Below are 21,623 nucleotides of genomic sequence, written 5' to 3' on the forward strand. Positions count from 1 at the left end.
CAGCAGGACCAGGCAGAGGGGGGGGGGGGGCTGAGTCCCGCGGCCGTTCCCGACCCCCCAACGGCCGAGAGTGTCCCCCGGAAGTCGCCCGCCGAGCCCCAGCTTGATGCAGGAGACTACGCAGCACTTCCCAGCAAGGCAGAGGAGGAACCGAGTCCTGCCGCCGTTCCGAACCCCGCAGCGTTCGAGAACATTCCCCGGAAGTCACCCGCCGAGCCCCAGCAGGATACAGGAGACCACGCAGCATTTCCCAGCAAGGCAGAGAAGGAAGATCCGGACTCAGGAGAAGAGAAGCTGGTGGTGGGAGAGCTGGCAAGCAAGGCAGCTACATCAGTGTTATAAATTGAGACCACAACGGATCATAATCCAATTAAAATTTTATTAATTATAGGAAGTAGAATATGAGCAAAGACAGCGCTGGACGGCAGGGGAGTCTGCGCTCCGCCTACTGCCGTACTGAGCAGTTCAAAAAGCTCTCCCTTATACATCTTTTACTTCCGTGTTCATGACGTAGTTGAGGTGCTCTGCGCATGCTTCAGCTGTTGCTAGGGGGTCGACCTCTGCCTCCCGGTGGTCGGTGAGGCCGAAGTAAGAAGTCTTCCTCCTTTGTTCCATAGTTGACCCTTCATTTATGTCCTTATATGGAGTGGTTTGTCTTATTTCTGCCAGTTCCTGGAACATCTTGCAAGCCAGTTTCTGTAACACCTTGTGGTCATCTTATGTTTGCATAAACGGTTTCTGGTTTAATTGGTGTAAGCGATTGTGGTTTAATTAGTGTAAGCGATTGCGGTTATCTTATCTTGCATAAGCTGTGTCCGTTAACTGTGTGCATAAGCAATTTCATATCTTTTGTTGTCTAACCTTTATATTGGGCTTAACATATATATACCTAACATATATCTTAATAAACAATACCTTATTCTTTAGTTTTCACAATCCCCCCTTTTTATCCTATTATTGTTTATTAGATGCTGCTTTCATTCTCAGCACTGCAAATAAACCTTTTTCCACAATCCCAACATTTATCAGAACACTCACAGGGTAATACCTCACAATTACAATCAGTGTAGCCCCTACGTGGCATAATATATTCACAACAGTCTTCATCCTCATCAATAGATACACTTTTATAATTTGCCCCAGACCTCGTAGTTAAAATAAGCAGTTTAGCTATGTCAAATCGTTCCCTAATAAAGTGTAAAATATAGCATAATATACAAGGCCCAAATATAAGTCCCAAAATCAACATAAGTGGTCCTGCTAAAGTGGACAACAAAGTGGTTAGCCAAGGTGAAACATTAAACCAGTTTTCATACCATGACCTGCCCGCCTCACAATCTTTCTTACGTTGATCTAACCTTTTCCGGAGTTCAGACATGATGTCCTGGACTACTCCAGTATGGTCAGCAAAAAAAAACAACATTCTTCATTGAGAGCTACATACAACCCTCCTTCTTTTAAGAACAATAGATCTAATCCTAAACAGCAATCACTAAGATTAAATTTTCCACAGACCACTCCTTCTTGAGCCAACAGGTAATCTAAAACCACACGATTCTGATATATTGCAGTTTTCATTTAGTATTTTGCTTTGCAATTAATCCTAATGCATTTTCTGTTTTATTTACTACTATTTCTACCACAGCTTGTGACCTTATAATTCTATTCAACATACATATAGGAGTTCTGTATCCCCAGGATGCATCTTCGGTCCAAGTTGTCAAATCATAATAGATTATTCATTCAGATGGCCACTCATTGTCTTTCCATTTTTGTAGCTCTCTTTTATATTGTTTTCCTCCTTAATAAGAAGAAACTAGGTCTGATCATTCCTAATATACATGAACCTGTCCAATTTTGGGGTAAAAATGCAAAGGTTATTTTACCACAGATTCAATAATATCCATTTGGAGTAGGCCAACTGTTTGGTATGTTAGTTCCATTAGTCCAGCTACTGAATTGGTGATTTATTTCTATGGGATTTCCCCATCTTCCCCAGTCTTTCTTTGCTCTCTTCCACATATAACCCCCTTCACAAAATAAATTTCCTATTGGTTTTACACCATTTTCTAAATTTTGCCAACAACTTTTTCAGATTATACCCGTTTGCAAGATCCATTTTTGTCTCCTTTTGTTTCCTTTTTGATTTTTCCAGATTGTAGGGTCGCTTATATCACTCTCCATTGCCTCCTAGGCCCATCTCTTTCCCTGGTTAGTTCCCCCACAAACATAGCAGTTAGTTACATTCAATGCTTTAGCTATATTTTCAGCAAGATTTACAAAGAGATTTTTTTTTTTTTTAGCAGCTGTGAGAATTTCATATTGGACTCCAGTTTCCATTTCATTATAAAAAGAAATGAATAATAAATAAAGTTGTATTGACTCTCTATATTTTCTTTGATCTTAATACTAATAATTACATTTGGGTCTTTTTCCAGTTCCATATATTTTAAGTCCAATTTTAGGTTTTTTTTGTTTGTTTGTTTGTTTGTTTGTTTGTTTCCAATTTTCCAGTTAAATTTCAGTTAAATGTACTGGCTTGCAGGCACAGGTTGTATGGCTATTCCTGCTATTAAACCTCATAGAGTCTTACATTGACAGTCATATCCCCAGCCTGCAGTATTCCAGCATACACAAGACCATCCTTTTCTTCAACAGAGGTGTGATGACTGATACCTAGCTGTTTGATTAGGTACATAATCAGGATTTATATGACATCGGTATCCACCTGGATAAATATATTTTGGTTGGCTACTGTAGTACTGCCTCCATTCTAAACTTCCACAATTAGTATCTAAATCCTCATCTATAATATCACATGCATCAAAAATCATTGGCAGTGAGGTACTCAAATTGGTTATAACTTCACTTATTCCAATTAATTTCCCTTCTTCTAAATTTGTTCTCATTTCTACCCAATACAAGGTTGGAAGTTCCTTTGGATCATAACACACAGTTTTGCTTGTTTTTCCTGACACAATTCATACTGGGTTTGATTATATATGCCACTGCCTATCTTTGTTCCTTTGCATTCATAAACAGTGTGATATACCAAGGTTTTAGAGATTATTCTCCCTCATCTAGTTGTGGTAATACATTCAACTACAGTTGTTGTGAATGTTTTTAAAAGCCACGGCACTTTCCCATATGGTTCCTATCAGAACCGACACCAGAAGAGGTCCGGTCAGGATCATAGTGCTCAGCGGTCACAGCCCCAGGGGTTGCAGCCCTCGGCAGACCTTTTCAGCTGCAGCACCGATTCCCTCCGGTCTTGCCCTCTCTGGTAGGTTAAAGGTATATTCCCCGTCGGCTACTATGGCAGTAGTATTTGACCCACAACAACTGTTCCAACGAAGTGGTAATTTCACACTGAATGCAAAAAGAACTGTAATTGATTTCTCAAAAATTGTTCATGGTCTCTCCTATGAGTAATAATATGCTTCAAACAATTGGGGCACTTGGCTCTAATATACAAATTGCAGTGTTTGCATATAGGAGGACATGGACTAATACTGGCCCTTATCCTATGGTTTCTTAAAATAATTTCAACTATATCTTCATTTCTCATATCAGATTTACAGGAGTCAATATGAATTCTCTCAGTTACTTATCCAAGTCCTCTAGAGGGTCAGCTTGGCGTCTCTGGGTTCAGTCACAACTTTCCATTTTTTTTATGGGTCCTTTTACTCGAGACGCGTGTGTCCACCTTTTTTCAGCAGCTCTTATCGCCGTTTCTGTAGTTAAAAGAACAAGAAATGGTCCCTCCCAACGAGGGGATAAACTCTCTTCTTTTCAGCTTTTATGTAATTCTAGTTCTAATCCATTCACTGCAGCCGCCCCATGGCACTCCCCTCCAGGGCAGTCTCACTTCCAGGGTCCAGATTCCCCATCGCACACACACAGATCCGGTTCCACAGAAGAGCCTACTCCCCCACCTCTGTTCAACATTCCTTCTCCACCAGTTTTAAAGCAACCGCTTTCTTTTTATCCACTTTCCATGTTTCCTCCTTTACTCCCAGTCCACATTTATCCAACAACCCTTCAGTCCCATCTATCAACATGTCTGTTTCCATTTGTTTGCCTATCCCGGCACCCATTCCATGTTCAAACACAGGAGCTGCTCGAGCTCCCTCCTTTTAACTTCTTAACATCTTTCCCCAGTATCACAATTTAAGCAACATCTCTTTAGCTTTTAGTTTTTCTTGTCCTTTTCCAAAGCCAAAATTAAGGGATCAGGAAGAGGTATATTAATTTTGCCCTTTGTCATATCTGCATACATTACTTCATTCCATTTTCCTTGTCACCTCAAAAACAACATTAATTATAACAATATATAATAATTCAAAGTTCCATTTTAGGTCATTTTTCCTGATCTTCTAAAGTGTATGAAGGTCAGCATTGGTTACAATATTTTACCAACGTTTTCTTATTTACAGAGGCCCCAGAAGACCCTCTCAGTTCTTTCTAATGTGCCAAAATGTAACCCAATGGGCTTTTCTTCAGAATTTCCTTGTCTTGACCGGCTCCCATTTCAGCCAATCTTTTACAAATCTCTATAGCTTCTCTTTCCCAGTGCTCTGCAAATGCACTTATAAAAATGAGAGCACCTACACACAAGTTGTATGATATTCTTAAGGGGGTCAGTACAATAATATCTCTGGGTTCTGAAGATCAGCTCCCCTGTAGTTAGATCATAGTTTCGGTTACAGCAAAATTTCCTTTACAATCATGCCTCTTCAAATTTTCTTTGATACTTTTTTTTTACAAACCCTTTCCCAGTTTTTCTTTTTTAACCTCCCAGAGATCCTCCAGAACTTTTGTGGCTTTTTCCACAAAATAATCATTTTATTTCTGTTCTCAGAGAATTACCGATTGGGTATCTATAATTTAATGGCTGTACACACACAAGAAGATGCACAGGACAGAAAAAAAGCAGCGAGAGGGGCAGCCGGACACTCCCCCTCCGCCCTTTTCTAAGCTGCTCACAGACAGGACACACACAGGGTTACACGGAAAGGACAGCGGGAGGGCAGCCCGGCCCCCGCTCACAGACAGGACACACAGGTCCAAAAAAATATAGACGCTTCGTCCGTCTCCGGCCGCTCTCCTCGCGGAGACACGGAGCCGCGGATTGGGACTCCACACTCGCTTCGTAGCTATGCTACGTCTCAGTCACACAGAAACACAAAGTTACACATGGGATCCCCCACTCACACTATGGTTCCGCTTACTCTCCTCACGGTTCTCAGAATTTGAGATACAGCAGAAACCTGGTGGGTTCGCTTACCCTTCACCTGCTCCCCATAGCAGGTTCGTCCTGGCTCCCAAAACTTGGGATATAGCGAAAACCCGGGCTCACCTGATCCGCCTATACATATGTATTATCTATCCCCGCTTTGTATTATAATGAGCCAGAAGGCCCTTTGCACTTGCGCAGTGCCCCTTCTGATCATGGGCAGGGGTTTCAGGATGAAGTAAATGAGTCTCCCTCTTCTTAACCTTTACACCTTTTAATCTTCAGACATGGACTTAGGGTTAGTCGGCGCCCAGTCTGCTTCTCCTGCCGCTTATCAATAAGACCAAACATCTGTGGTTTTGTCATGGTCTTAAGGCTTGATCGCCCAGTCTGCCTCTCCCTGGCTTATCAGCAGGACCTTTCATCTGCTTTTGTCAGTAGAATTAGCATCTGCTTCTTCCCCTCCAGCAGTAATCAATGCCTTGGCAAGATGGCAATGGCAGGTATTTAGGACAGACAAAACTTTTGTTTAAGCAAAGGAATTCCTTTAACTCCCTTGTACAATTTCTCTGTATTACCCCCCTGTACATTGGTTACCCGTGTATCAGTTCCCCCTTTTTTTATAAAGTGAGTAAATTCTTTTACTTTATTATTTATGACAGACCTATCCATGTTACCTGGAGAAGGCCTTAGTTAAGTATATCTCTGAACCATCCAGTAACTCCTTATCCAATCCACTTCCAACAATTTTAAGCTTTTGCATGTTCTCCTGCAGTTTTCCCAGCTTAGTATGGATTGATTCAGAATGGTCAGATTAGGTTCATGCAGCACATACCTTTGAAATCCTCAAAACCTTTTCTACAAGACACCCACTGTATCTTGCAGGACTCAGACCATCAGATGCCTGTTGCCTAAAAAACAAAACCTTTTCTACAAGACACCCACTGTATCTTGCAGGACTCAGACCATCAGATGCCTGTTGCCTAAAAAACAAAACTTTTTCTACAAGACACCCACTGTGTCTTGCAGGACCCTAACCACAAGATGCTCACTGTCTCCTGTGATTGTAAACCATAGGACGCCCGCTGCCTCTTGTGCATAAAACCTTTTTGTACAAGACACCCACTGGGTCTTGCGGACCCAAATATCGGGTCGAATTTTTTTCTTTTGCCCATACTTCCATACAGTAATGGACCATTTTTTTTTTTTTTTTCCTTCCTGGGACGGCTGAATGTCCCAGTACTTTATCATTAACCCCAGGGGACCATCCGGTGGTGCATCCGGTGGGCTGCTCCCTGCTTTATTCTTAGGATCTCTCCTTGGATCCTTTTCTGGGTTATAATTACGACTCTTACTCTGACCCATTGTCTTACTCCGGGGACCTCTGCCTGGGCCTCCGGGACTGGGACCTCTACTGGGACCCGTCTTCCCTCCCCATATCTTAGTACAATATTCTATCATTTTTTTGCTTATCTTTCCCTAGGGTTCCAGGGAAATCTCTCCAATTATCTAAGGGGTATTCATGTGAGTCGAAGACTTGCTGCCCTTCGCCCCCCATCTTCTGGAATATCCACAAATATACACTCACTCGCTCCCCCTTGTTCCTGGCCCAGTCCCTCGCGGGAGATGGAAAACGCAGTACTTAAGGGTCCACACTCGCTTGGTTCAGTATATCGAACCTCTCATTCGTTATATTCCAGGAAACCCAATCCCGCCCGAACGGCAAACCTGCGAACAACTTCGCAATATACTTACGCGTCCTGCGTCTTCGTCCGGACTCCCGTGCACAGAATTTTGATGGGATTTTACCGGTTTTTCCTTTGCTCATTATTCTAGAATTTAGGTTCGTCGGTAAGGTTGAGGTAGGCTGTTGGTCGCGGGGCCGCGAAATGTCGCGGGGCGCCTCCCCGGAGGACCAAAGCCCACCGTTCCTTATCCGAGTCACGGCACCAGAAATTGTTATAAATTGAGACCACAACGGATCATAATCCAATTAAAATTTTATTAATTATAGGAAGTAGAATATGAGCAAAGACAGCGCTGGACGGCAGGGGAGTCTGCGCTCCGCCTACTGCCGTACTGAGCAGTTCAAAAAGCCCTCCCTTATACATCTTTTACTTCCGTGTTCATGACGTAGTTGAGGTGCTCTGCGCATGCTTCAGCTGTTGCTAGGGGGTCGACCTCTGCCTCCCGGTGGTCGGTGAGGCCGAAGTAAGAAGTCTTCCTCCTTTGTTCCATAGTTGACCCTTCATTTATGTCCTTATATGGAGTGGTTTGTCTTATTTCTGCCAGTTCCTGGAACATCTTGCAAGCCAGTTTCTGTAACACCTTGTGGTCATCTTATGTTTGCATAAACGGTTTCTGGTTTAATTGGTGTAAGCGATTGTAGTTTAATTGGTGTAAGCAATTGCGGTTATCTTATCTTGCATAAGCTGTGTCCGTTAACTGTGTGCATAAGCAATTTCATATCTTTTGTTGTCTAACCTTTATATTGGGCTTAACATATATATACCTAACATATATCTTAATAAACAATACCTTATTCTTTAGTTTTTCACAATCAGCCCCAGTGACAAGTGCAGCAGCAGCAGCTGAGAGTTCTGACGGTTATGAATGGCTTTTGGGTGCCCTTGGGACCTGCCTGCTGACTGTGATGGTGGTCGGCATGTTGGCACACACACAGAGTGTGTTCTACCCACGGCCATTTTGTCTGATCCCAAAAGTTAAGCAGAGTCAGGTCTGGGTCTTGTCTAGGGTTAGACAAGGATATAGGAGCACCAGGAGACTGTTCCCAAGGCTGGACAGTCATGAGTGGCAGGGCATGTGGGACAGTATGGCCAGGTATCTGATCCACTGGGCCCCTCCAGTGCTTTGGAAGCATTGGAAGTGGAAGGCAGCTGTATGGAGTCCCCAGAAGCAAGCTGTAGAACTGCTGAAGGGGACAGTGAATGATTTTGAGTCTGGTGGGCCCAGATACTTCAGGCTATCAGTCCAGAGATGCAACTTAGAGATGTCTCATGGTCGAGGGGTGGACTTAAGAGTGATGGACTTAAGAGTGATGGTGTATTGAAAATTGTGGGATCTGGGCATGACGTGAATGGTATGGAATAAGGGGTGGATAATGTCATGGTTTGAGCATGTTTTGAGGGTGTTTTTGTTCAAGGTTTTTTTTTTTCCAGCCAGGTGGAGGAGGGGAGTCCGGGAGGAAGGAGAGACAGGACACCTGACCCAGGCTAGGCAATGAGGTATTCCATACCATAGCATGTGATGCCCACGATGCATACTGGAAAGAGAAGGCTGGAGGGGTAGAGCTCTGGAGGAAAATGGAGGAGGGAGCACATGGTGCTCGGCCAGGCAGGGTGGAGTGAGTTATGGGTTGGTGGCTGGTGGGGTGTTGTATTCTCTTCACTTGTTGTTTGCTGTATCATTATTATTTGTAGTAGTAAATGGCAGTAGGGGTTTTGTGTTATGCCTTAGCAATTAAACCGTCCTTATCTCAATCCGTGGGGGCTACATTCTTTGGATTCTCCTTCCTATCTCTCTGGGAGTTGGGGGACTTGGTTTAAATCACGACAAGCAGTAACTAAAAGCATTGCTGTTACCAGTGCTGTTCCCAGGGGGAAGTCAAAAACCAGCCCTGCACCAGCTACTAAGAAGAAGAAGAAGAAATGACTGCTCCTGCTGAACCCAGGACAGCATCCAACTTAGATCATAGCTAGCCCTTAATTCATCGATAAGCCATGACATCAGCTAGGTGGGGCTAGCCAAGGCTCTGGAGATTTGGTGCCTCAAATTGCATAGGAGAGCTAACTCCCACCAGAAATAGGCTGTGTGGACTTCTGAGGCTAGGGTTCAACTCCCCTGGCTTCAGAGCTCTACAGAAGAAAAGCTTAACACTGTGCTCCACTGAAGCCAAAGGACTGTAGTCATCCGACCATGTGTGGCTGTTAAGAGACTGTGCGGTTGACTTCACTGTCTGTGGATCGTGCAAGCAACCGTCTTCAATCCACGACTGTAGACCCTTGAACTGTCCTGGAAGCCCTGGTATCAAGCTTAAAAGTGGAAACATACACAGCAGTTACCTTCAGTTAGGTGAGAGGAATGCCACTACGGCTGTCTATGGGACTGTAAGATGCCTGTGATGAAGTGAGCTACTGCAGAGGATCAGGAGATGAGACAGGTTTGTGCTCAATGCACCAGGCTGCATTAACCAAATGCCACAGTGCTGGGCCAGTGCATGTGACAGGCACAGCCTTCACGATAACACGTAAGTGGCAGTGTAAGGTCACAACTGCTCTGTTTGTGTAATGTAAAAGGTTTGCGTAAAATGCTGTAAACCCTATATTAAATTAAAATCAGGATGGTCTTGTAGATTTGTTGTTTTTTTTTTTTTTTTTCTGGGCCAATTATTAAAGCCTTGAAACAGGGCAGAAAAACCTGGAAGCACTTGGCTCTCTTCAGTATCCTGTTATGTATATTGAAGTAAACAGACATATAAATTATCTTACATCCCTCCATTTTTAGTGCCCCTCTCCAAAAGCATTAATCTCACATGATTAATGAGGAATTTTTACTGACTGTTGTTTCATCTTTTGTAGCAAGTTGGTAGACTTAGGTCTGTGGATAAGGCACAATCTGTGGAGTCATCTTGCTGTCAGGTGCTTCTACCCTCCAGCGAGCTGCAAAAAAGGTATCTGCTGACTCACCCTGGCTTGATTTAAACACCCAGCCTCACATACAAGAGCTTGGAAAACCAAAACTGAGAGAAAGGATTATGGCAGAGCTGCTGACAGATGCACTAGACACTGGAGAGAAAGCTTGGACTGAGATCTGTAACTGGTATTAAAATGTCTGTGTCTTCTGCCCTTGGGTGGGTATTAATGGAAACTGCTCTCACATAGTGAGATGCCAGACATTCACAGCCTAATCTGAGAGATAATACTTGGTTCATCAATGACTTTTTCTGGAGTGGGAAGAAGAACTTTGATGGTTGCTAAGAAGAGTCTTGGTACAAGACTGCTAATGTGCTTCTTAATTAATTTGTTCTATCTCAGGAGACCTATTAGGTACTAATGGATGTGGTGCAGTGTCCCGTATAGAAATGGCCCTGTGAAATCACAGAGAGGAGTAAAAATTCCTTGCCATATTTGTATGGTAGAAACTGTGTAATTAGAGGGAGCTAAAGTTGGTCCAACAACCACCACCACCTAAAAACACTTAAACTTGGCTTAAAATCTAGAAAAAGAAGCTTAAGTTATGTATTGTATGTGGCAAAGATTTGCTTATTTGCACACATAAAATGAATCAGTGGTTTCCTGGAACAGCAGACAGGAAATGTAAACATTAGTACAAAGAGGTCAAAGAAAGTATCATAAATATAATTAGGCACTCATTAAAGTATTTGAAAAGATTGGTGGCAACAAGACCAAATTGAACAATTCACAGATTTTCCTACCAGTACCTGACCAGACTGAGTGACAGAGGAACTTGTTCTCTTTAGTGGAACAATATTCACATTTGACATTAATGTGAATATTCACATTAGAAGGGCTGAAAGGCATACTCTGAGCAAAAGGCAGGAAACAAATTTGCTGCTGCCAAGTCTGTCCTTCAGCCAAGGATGCAACTAAAAGCAGAAACACCACACTTCTACCTTGCCATCTCTGAATAAATTCGTATGTGGGAAGAAAGAAGCTTAGGTGGGAAGTAAAAATCTCCATGTTGTACAGACTAATGCGAGGTATGTGTTCCAGAAAATTAAATATTAAAAAAATACAAGATTGTGCTACGGGGATTTTAATTTTCATAATGGTTAGAAAAATCCCATTCCAGACTAGCTTCCCTGAGCGTGTGTACGCATACATGCAATTTTTAAATTAAAAACTAAAATACAATAAAATACTGTTGAGTCAGTCCTCTCCCTTTTCCTTGCTGAGAGATGCTGACTGAGACTTTTAATGCAGACCATTGCTGTTGCATTCCCTTCTCCTCCTTGCCAGGTCACTCTCACTAAACAACTGCAGTGGAATTCACTTAAGTGCCACCTTGATGAACTGCCAGGGAAGCGGTATTGTGCTGTGCATTCCAGTGATGGCACAGATCAATTGGCACACCTTCACCCAAAAAGTCCTCTTAAACAGTGTGTGTCCAAGCCTGGCTGCAGCATTCTGTGCTTGCTAGCAAGTTTTTCTTTGCCTGGACTTTATGCATACTGAATTTAAAAACAACCCAACTAACATACGGAGGGAGGAAGAGGTTAAGTGCATGTGGGAAGTGCACAGAAAGACTAGAAGATAACCTTTGGAAAGTGTGAATCGTAAGATCAATGCAGGGAGAGCTGTCCTGGAAACAAAATGAGCCATTGGGAAGGGAGAAGGGATTTCTCCCTCTCCCTAAATTCTTCTACATTAGTGTAGTAGACAAATCATGGAACTGGAGGATGTGGTTCTACTAAAACTATATCAGGAAGAGGAAAATACTGTGTAGGGGCAAAAGCCAGGATGTTATCACACAGATATCAAGAACTACAATCCAGGACAGGAATGGATTAACTGTCTTTTTTACAGGTATATGCTTAACTAGCTCTGAGCAAGTGCTAACTCAGACCATCAGAATAGAATTTCTGTAAGCAAATTCCTGTCATTATTTGACATTAAGTAGCAAATTCAGCAGCGGCCCAGAGCTGGTAATGTTGAAAGGGATTAGAATCTAGAATGATGTAAAAATGCAGCTGATCCTCTTCTGTTCACAGACCAAAGGATAGAGAAGTTGCCCTCATGGCTGTGGCTGTTTGAAGTATCATAGAATCACAGAATAGTTAGGGTTAGAAAGGACCTTAAGATCATCTAGTTCCAGCCCCCCTGCCATGGGCAGGGACACCTCACACTAAAACATGCCACCCAAGGCTCCAGCGTATCAACCGAACCACACAGCTTGGTGTCATCAGCAAACTTGCTGAGGGCACACTCAATCCCACTGTCCATGTCACTGACAAAGATGCTGAACAAGACCGGTCCCAACACCGATCCCTGAGGGACACCACTCGTTGCTGGTCTCCAGCTGGACATGGAGCCATTGACCACAACTGTTTGCATGCAGCCATCCAGCCAGTTCTTTACCCACCGAGTGGTCCACCTATCAAATTGGTGTCTCTCCAATTTAGAGACAAGGATGTTGTGTGGGACAGTGTCGAACACTTTGCACAAGTCCAGGTAGATGTCAACTGCTCTGCCCCTGTCCATCAGTTCCGTAGCCCCATCATAGAAGGCCACCAAATTGGTCAGGCAGGATTTCCCCTTAGCGAAGCACCTTGTTGTTTTTCATGTGCCCTAGAATGCCTTCCAGGAGAATCTGCTCCAAGACTTTGCCAGGCACAGAGGTGAGACTGACTGGTCTGTAATTCCCTGGATCATCCATTTTCCCCTTCTTGAAAATGGGGATTATATTTCCCTTTTTCCAGTCATCAGGAACTTCACCTGACTGCCATGATTTTTCAAATATGATGGCCAGTGGCTTTGCAACTTCATTTGCCAGCTCCTTCAGGGCCCACGGATGGATTTCATCAGGGCCCATGGATTTGTGCACGTTCAGGTTCTTCAGACAGTCTCAAACCAGATCCTCTCCTACTGTGGGCCTAGGGTCTTCATTCTCACAGTCCCTGCATCTGCCTTCCAAGATTCGGGTGATGTGGTCAGAGCATTTGCCAGTGAAGACCGAAGCAAAGAAATCATTAATCACCGTGCAGTTTAAACGTTCATTTATACAATTAATTAGAAATTAGGAGAATAACCAAATACTGAATGCAAAATTAACTAAATTAGTAATAGTAAGCTATAAGCTAAAGGAAAAGCTCTGTAAACCATATTTCAAAAAGATGATTATGGAATAAAGCTAAACTCTATATTCTTCTCACTATACAAAGGTGACATACAACTTGTACTTTACAACAGATTTTATTTTCTGCATTCAAGATGCATATGCTTTACTGACCTTAACATTATGTATGTTTTCAAAGGCAAATACAGACAAACTAGAAAAACAACCTACTAGACTTTTCCGTTACTCCAAACACATCAATTCCTCAGGAGGAAGACAAATATAAAAATATAAAGCAAGGATGTGTAACTATTCATTGAGGAAAGGAACATAACCTAATGGCTATAGCATGAACCCAAGAATTGAGAGAACAGAGGTATCACAGTATGACCTTCTGCAAGTCACCTTGAGGCTTAAGAATACTTGTTGAATATAGTGCTGCATATCGGACACTTTGTTGTTGCATGTAGTTGTGAAGTAGGTGACTTTTTTAGGTTTTCATGAACTTCAGTTCATTTGGTACCTATTGTAAGTGAAATGCATCCTTAGGCAACAGGAAACTGTCCTTGCAGACGTGATGTCACCATACTACATCAGAAAGATTAACTCAGGGTTAAATTGTCAGGTTAAGAGCAATGTATAGCTGTATTTACTAATTGCAAACAAATCCACAAACCGTATCTTGGTTAGAAATCCTCTGTTAATTCCCCATGGGTCTGAATAGGTAATCAGAACTTTGGATGATCAGTACTTTGGCAGCACTCCTGTTTCCTTGGAGGGATAGCTCCAAAAACACACCACCCTCTGCCATTAGCCCTTCAAATCTTTCCCACCTGTTTGTTCAATGCAGATACATTTGCCTTGTACTTACCCACTTGATTGCAGCGGTGGGTTGAGCAAAATGATGATCTGTTCCTTTTTACAACAAAGGGACTGTTATCTTCTACTGTGCAAAGTGTTCTGGGAATACTTACGAGTTTTAATAACAGCAGCTAGAGTAAGTATCATAGTGGAACTTCTCACTTTTCCTGCTTATGTAAAGACACCGAAGTCATCTGGAAAATACTGTTCTTACTGTGGGATAAATTACTCAACTCCCATTTAGCAGTAAATCTTGCTGACTGTGACATATGCCAGTATGTTAGCTACAGTGGGTCTTAAAGATGAGTATACAGGACAAATTAACCAAAACCTGGGCAGCTATAATAAACAAGAATCCTTATGTGGATTTGCTGACTTCCCAGATAGAACTGGCAACCATTCAACCTGCTACTGTTGCTGCAAAGAAACTTCTTAGAGCTTGGCTTTTTTTTTTTTTAAGAATGGATTTTTATTGACTTTCCAGATGTCATTATTCATCTACGTAAATGGGATTTTCTCTTTGCACATAATAGAAAGTGTAAACACAAATTTGAGCATCAGTATATGCTCACTTCTTCAATGGTGACCCAGCACTTGCCTTCTAAAAAAAGTCCTCGTTTTCAGTTTGCAATTCCATTCTGAACCATTTGTAGATACTCCTTGTATAGTTTTTCTTGGGTTTCATAAAGTTTCTTTAGCTTCTTTATTTGTCCTTTGCTGAGTTCTTTGCCTTCTGTATCATGGGTGGGAAATCCCTGAAATATCAAAGGTAAAAAAAAAAAAACAACAAACAAAAACAAATCTGAGGAGAATATTTAAGATGAATTCTTGGGCTGCTTATAGAATCATGTTTTAGTAAGATGGGGATAATGTCATAATGATAAGCTGTCAGGATGATGTGCATCCTGACTAATTTTAGTTATCTAGAAGCTTGATAACTGTCTATTTGTGTATTTTCCCTTCTTAGTTAATGTAGGGGCAATAGGTGTATTTATTTTCTTTCTTTCTGTCTTGTACTAAGTAAGGGAAGCTTAGAGAGCTAACTTCTTGATGGTTATAGTTAAAAGAATAATGAATAATCCCTGAATGGATGGTTAAGAGACCACTTTTAATTACATCAGCATATTGAATCCAAGGCTTAAAGCAAAAGCAATAAGAGGTTTGTGTTCTCAGTGGAGTAAGTATGATCAGAGTTTTTACAGACATTCTCCTGCCTTGTGAAACAAGGGGAACAGAAAATCACAAAATGGAATTTATAAACCTTTAGAATTAGTTTTAAGCAATGTTAAGTTCAATGACTTTGTAACAGTAGCAGTGGAAAATTACTGAGGTGCATAATACATAGAAAAAATAGAGTACAGCTAGAGAACATACTGGCACAAGATAAATTGTTATAGTTGATGTGGTCTTAAGAAAAACAGTCTAGAAAAACAGGACACAGGGATAAGGAGTATCTGGGAATAGCAGGTGTCCAGGATAGGCTGTGGGTAAACTAACTGATAAGTAGGAGGATAGGGGGATTATTATGTCTCTGGTGCTAGTGAACCAATTAAACTGGTATGAGCATCTACTGCGCGTGCTTCAAAGGCTGCCAGAAGTGATGAAGATTGTTGGAAGAAGTAAACGACCCTCAGAGACCACCACCACAGTTCTGTACGCATGCGGGGAGCTTTCTGGAAAATGATGTAATCCATACGTAGCCTCATGAATATGTATGTATGCCCAGGGACTATATAAGGATGGCTTGTGTAGTAATAGAGAGACACACGTTAGGAGGAGTTATCCCCCGTGTCTCCCGGCGCCGCAATAAAGAATACCTGCTTGTCAGCTTGAAAACTTTGTTGGCAAGTTTGTTCCTGGAGTTTTCTCCGAATCAATTTGGCGACCCAGATGGGACCCTCTCTGCTCGGCTGCAGGACCCGCTGAGGACAGGGCTCCCTAGGGCCCTCGGGAGTTTTTCCCGGAGGGACCCCTCGACTCATTTGGATCACTGCGGGAGCAGACAAGGACCATCTTCATAAAAGGTATTCTTTTCTTTTCTATAGTCTGTAAGGTGCAGGGGGCATCTTGCATAAAGACTGCATTGGTAATTGGGTTGGTTTGGTAAGCGTACGCAAGGTTTGGAAGCCTTCCGTAAATCGAGATAAGAAATCTCGTAGGTAAAGGCGTATACCCGGCTGCTAGCGTCCGTTTGGTATACACCCACAAGAAGCAGGGGGCTTCTTGTGGTTTGGGTTGTACAAGACGCAGTGGGAGTCTTGTAGAAAAGGTTTTGGATTTTACTGGTATACACCCACAAGAAGCAGGGGGCTTCTTGTGGTTTGGGTCCTGCAAGATGCAGGGGATGTCTCGTGGAAATGGTTTTGGATCTTGTTGTGGCTTGTGACATTAAGGATTTTGGTCTTGTGATTTTGGTATTGGTGACAGGATATTATAACTGTGTTATTAACTGTGGTTTGTTTGATAGAATTTTAGTCTCTGTCTGTTTCAAGTGTTGTAACTGTGTGGAGTGTGTCTGTGGGATCCCGTGTGTGTGTGAGTGAGAGATTAATAATGGAAAATCAGCAGAGTGAAGAGATCATGCAAAAGAGTCCTTTAGGGTGCATTTTGGCACACTGGAAAGAACTGGGAGGGTCTCCTGGGGGCTTGGTAAATAAGAAAATGTTGTCCAGCTGTTTTGAAAAATTTTGTAACCGATGGTGGCCTTTGTATACTTTGGAAGATCAGGAAAAATGGTCTAAAAATGGAACCTGAACTATAATACATTGTTACAATTAATGTTGTTTTGAGGCTGCAAGGAAAATGGCATGAAGTAATGTATGCCGATATGTTCTTCACTTTAAGAGACCACGTAGAGTGACAGACGCAATGCAAAATTAATATGGCTCCACCAGATCCCTTAATTTTGGCTTTGGAAAAGGACAGGGAAAAACTGAAAGTTAAGATGGATGGAGAGATGTTGTTCAGCCTGTGATACTGGGGAAAGATGTTTAAAGTTAAAAAACAGTAATCAGGAAGATAGGCTGTAAAATTATCTATCACAGGTACCTCCGAGGAGCACCCTCTGCATCTCTCCTCTCTGATATTCGTAAGGAGCGAGAGATCACTGTCACTGGCACCAAGCGGCAGATGCACATTCCCAGTTCAGAAAGGGTTAAACCAGCAGTGCTGTTGCAGAGGCATCTGCAGCCCCTGCAGAGCAGGGTGAGCAGCTGTGAGGGAAAAAAAAAAAGGAAAACCAAGGGGGAAAGGAGGGGGGAGCTCGCGCAGCTCCTGTGTTTGAGCGTGGGATGCTGGGTGCTGGGGCAGGCAAACAAGTGGGAACAGACATGTGCACGGACGGGACTGAGGGGTTGTTGAATAAATGTTGACAGGAGGAAGCATGGAGAGCGTATAGGAATCGGGAACGGGTAGAAAAGAAAAAGCCGGGTCGTGCTATAGCCACGGCTGCGGTGGTTGCTTTGAAACTGCGGGGGGAGAGTTCGGACGCTGGAAGCGAGACTGCCCTTGGGGGGGGTAGTGCCATAGTGTGGCTCCAGCGACTGAATTGGAACCAGACTGACAGGGACCTGGGGAATCTACCCTGGCAGATCCACTGGTTAAATTAAAAGTAGAAACTAAAGGAAATAAAGTGGAATTTTAGTGGATAGAGGAGCAACTTATTTGGTGTTAAATCTGAGAGAAAGGAATTTGTTACAGATGTGGGAGCTACTGGCCACCAAGAAAAACAGGAAAAAAAAAACAAAAACAAAAACCAACTCACAACCAACCCGAGGCATTCTTTCTGAAACCCTTAAAGTACAAATTGGGAAAAAAAATAGGAATGCATAAATTTTTATGCATGCCAAATTCTCTAAAATATTTCTTAGGGTGAGAAGCAACATTTAAAGAAGGCAGAATGGAATTTAGAGTTAAAAACAAACAGTTAATTGCAGTTTTGAGTTTATCTTTAATTAAACAGAAAAGCAAACACGAGAACCTCCCTGAAATAGAAGAAATCCTTAATCAGGTATGTCTGGGAGTATGGGCATCTGAAATTCCAGGTAAGGTGAAAAACGCTTTGCCTGTTAAAGTGGAAATAAAAAGGGGGGCCTGCCCAATTAGAATAAAACAGTATCCCTGAAAATTAGAAGATCAAAGGGAATTTAAAAAAAAAAGTCATTGATAAATTTTAAAATATACATTATTAATTGAATGTGAATTGGAATATAATATTCTGGACAGTAAAGAAATAGGATGATAAAAGTTGTAGATTGATTCAAGATCTCAGAGCAGTCAACAAAACTGCAGAGGATGTTTGTCCAGTAGTAGCTAATTTGTATGAATTATTGACTAAATTGAATAATAATCAGAAATGTTTTGCCATCTTGGATTTAAAGGATGCTTTCTTTTGCTTACCATTGGCCAAAGAAAGCCAAAATTTATTTGCTTTTAAATGGGAAAATACTGACACAGGAAGGGAAACTCAATTAACTTAGACAGTATTACCTAAAGGATTTAAAACAGTCCAGCAATTTCTGGAAATCAGCACGAGAACTAGGATCATGGAAGCCACCTGCTCAGATGGGGACTCTGTTACAATATGTGGATGACCTATTAATTGCTACAGAAATAAAGGAAGAATGTATCCAGTGGACAGTGAAATTATTAACTTTTCTGGGACTGAATGGTTATTGGGTATCCAGGCAAAAGGCCCAACTAATCCAAACCCTAGTTTCCTACCTAGGATATGAAATAACAGCAGGACAGAGAGAACTTGGAGCTTCTAGAAAAGAAGCCATCTGTCAGACTCCACAACCATCAACTGGCAAGGAGCTCTGGACATTACTGGGAATGACTGGATGGTGCAGACTTTGGATCCATGATTACGGTGTTCTGGCCACCCTTGTGGAACAAGGTGATATAGAAAGTGTGGTCACTAATGTTGTCAATCCAGCATCCTTTTGCAGGAACAATCGACAGAACCACTAACACAAGACTGCTTGGCCACCATAGAGACTGTATATTTGAGCCGACCAGACTTGAAAGAAAAACCTCTGGAAGATGCTGATTCTTGGTTTACTGATGGTAGTAGCTTCATGAAGAATGGTAAACGAAAGGCAGGATATGCCATTAACACCACTCCACAGGTAACAGGGGCTAAACCTTTACCCTCAAACACTTCTGCCCAGAAGGCAGAAATAATAGCATTAATGAGAGCCCTGGAATTGGCTAAAGACAAAAGGATAAATATTTGGACTGATTATGTACATGGTGCTATCTGAAAAGAATGAGGACTTTTGAACAAACATGCTGCAGAAATTCTACAATTACTGAAGGCTGTTCAGCTACCTGAAGAAGTAGCTATTATATACTGTAAATGACATCAACAAGGTGACTCTGATCAGGAAATTGGAAATAATTTGGCCAATTCTGAAGCCAAACGAGCAGTTGAACAATCACAAATCATGTCCTTAATCCATGATGGCAAACTAACAATTGAAAAATCTAAACCTAGGTATTCAAAAGGGGATAAAAATTGATTGAGGATCTAAAAGGACAGGAAAATAAAGAGGATTGGGTCCAGGTACCTGATGGGCGAATTGTAATCTCCTATAACCAACTCTGGAAGTTAGTTCAGGGAGAACATAATAAAACTCATTGGGGTAGCAACTCTTTATATAAATATTTAGACAAACAAATTGTAGGAAGAAATCTATACAACACAGTTCAATCAGTGACAAAACAATGTCAGCTATGTCTTAAGAATAAGCATAAAACTGAAAATAGAAATCAAATTGGGACAATTGTAAGAGGAAGTTTCCTGGGACAGCAGTGGCAAATAGATTTTTCTGAATTATCAAGAAAAGGGGGTTATCAATGTTTGTTGGAGTTAACAGATACTTTTTCTGGCTGGCCAGAAGCATTCCCTTGTAGGATAAATAATGCAAGACAACTCATTAAAACATTATTTAATGAGATAATGCCTTGCTTTGGAGTACCAGCAGCAATTTCTTCCAACCGAGGTTTGCAGTTTAGTGCAAAATTGTTATGAGAAATTAGCAAAAATTGGAAATTGATTGGCAAGTACATGCTCCATACAGGCCTCAGGCCAGTGGGCATGTAGAAAAGATAAACCATCTGATCAAACAACAAATTAGGAAAATGTGTCAGGAAATGAAATTATATTGGCACCAAGGTTTACCACTGGCTCTATTAAGAATTCGAACTAAACCTCGGTGGAAAGAAGAGCTTAGCCCATTTGTAATTTTATATGAAAGACCATAACAGTCCCAAGTTAAAGGAGAAAGTCTGCAGGAAGTGGGGGAAGGCTATCTCTGACAGTTTTTGGTCAATCTGGGAAAAGAATTGGAAGAGATAAATGAGAGAGTAGCAGGGACAAGAGCAAGAGGTTTGGATTATCTGATTCACCCTTTCAGATCTAGAGACTGGGTTTATGTTAAGAATTTTTCAGGAGATCCTCTACAGGACAACTGGAGTGGACTGTACCAGATATTACTGACCATCTTTACAGCAGTGAAGATAAAGGAACAACCTGCTTGGATACATTATTCAAGAATAAAGAAAGCACCAGAACCAGAGAAGACATGGCAGATCGAACCTTCAGTACTCTTACATATAAAATTGCGTCGGTGATAATTTGGACTCATATGATAACTGGTGCATAAGCTTGAGACCAGAATTTATACCTGAAATTAATGCAAAATGTTACTGAAGTTTTAATCATAGTGACTGTTGGGTGTGTGCACAGTTGCCTAAATCAAGAGAAAGCCTGGAACTCCCATTAATTGGAGTTCCAATTCCTAACACTGTTTCATGGACAAATCTGTGGGTGAACACTAGCAATTTGTATTCAAGTGAAAGGTTAAAATTTGGAATAGTTAATCCTAATCCAGGCAATAAATATTACACCTGTGCACAAAGATGTATTACACCAGGAACCAGGGTAGGAGACTATACTTGCTTAAATGCCACAGATGTAGGTCACCATTCAAATTGCAATTACACTATTAATATAGATGGTATCGTAGTTCAGTGGTGGCCCGTTCCTAAAGGGAAAGGATGGTATTGGTTATGTGGAGAAAATGCTTATAAAACTTTACCCCCAACTGGAAGGGGGCATGCACCTTAGGTGCTATAATACCCAATTTTACTATTATCAACAGGTATCCTTCCGGAACCTGGATTAGAAGTTTTGTTAAACAGATTAAGCAAAGGTTTAACCCTATTATTGAACGGCACACTGCATTTCATAGTTTTGTGAGAGGGCTAATTCCATCTTTGGGAGTAAGTGAATTAGAGAAAGCAATTGTAAATATCTCAGCAACCATAGAGGAAATGGAAAGTAAAGATATTGATATAATGCAGGCAGAACAACAAAACATAACGAGCCTATCTAAAGTGGTATAAAACCAAATGGCTCCAGACATGTTATTGGCATCAGAAGGAGGAGTTTGTTCCATCATCAATGAAAGCTGTTGTTCCTACATAGACCAAAGTGGCAGAATTGAAACATATCTGGAGGAAATTTGGAAACAAACTAAGATATTTCAAGGGACGGCCATGGATGACACCTCCTATGGTTTCGAAGAAATATGGAAAAACTACATGGTTACCTAATCTCTCCTGGTTGAGGCAACTGATTGCAAGAATATGGATGTTAATTATTTTAATATTGTTTACTTGTGGTATGATACAATGTTCCCTCTGG

Source organism: Melopsittacus undulatus, unplaced genomic scaffold, assembly GCF_012275295.1.
Source record: "Melopsittacus undulatus isolate bMelUnd1 unplaced genomic scaffold, bMelUnd1.mat.Z mat_scaffold_154_arrow_ctg1, whole genome shotgun sequence".
Classification (NCBI taxonomy): Eukaryota; Metazoa; Chordata; class Aves; order Psittaciformes; family Psittaculidae; genus Melopsittacus; species Melopsittacus undulatus.